At 29.5% G+C, this 427-nt stretch overlaps 1 protein-coding gene across 4 annotated transcripts in view; it reads left to right on the forward strand.

The window, feature by feature from the left end:
* The window catches only part of Dd (CTD nuclear envelope phosphatase 1-like protein dullard), a 27,890-nt gene that overhangs the window by 17,851 nt on the left and 9,612 nt on the right, over positions 1 to 427 (forward strand). The window lies entirely within an intron of this gene.

The raw sequence follows: 427 nt of genomic DNA on the forward strand, positions 1-427 counted from the left end.
TTTTTAGTCGAATAAATTTTAAAAATTGTTTATATTATTTAGTAATACTAGGGGGGTCTTGATTTGATTCTCTTTCTCACAAGTTAGAAGATCAACAAGGCACTCAGTAGCCAAACTTTCACTTTTCACTTAATTTAGCCATGTTGTAATAAATTACTTTAATCAAAACTTAGAAGTAAACAATAACAAGAAGTTTTGGAAGGAAAGGTTATAAAACAAATTGCTCTGAAAATCCGCAAGCTCTTATCCATTTACTATTTAACGTGACTTTAAATAGGGCTGCTCACAATCCTTTACTTATAACATTTAACTTGGTAAAAAATTTTAACACAACATCATGAATCAATCCCCCTATTTGGGGTATTCATGATCTTTGGTTTAACATGTTAAAGCGTGTTAAATGGAAAAACTCATGTTAAATCGAAAA

Source organism: Halyomorpha halys, unplaced genomic scaffold (assembly GCF_000696795.3).
Source record: "Halyomorpha halys isolate HHAL.00 unplaced genomic scaffold, Hhal_1.1 Scaffold268.1, whole genome shotgun sequence".
In the NCBI taxonomy this organism is placed as follows: domain Eukaryota; kingdom Metazoa; phylum Arthropoda; class Insecta; order Hemiptera; family Pentatomidae; genus Halyomorpha; species Halyomorpha halys.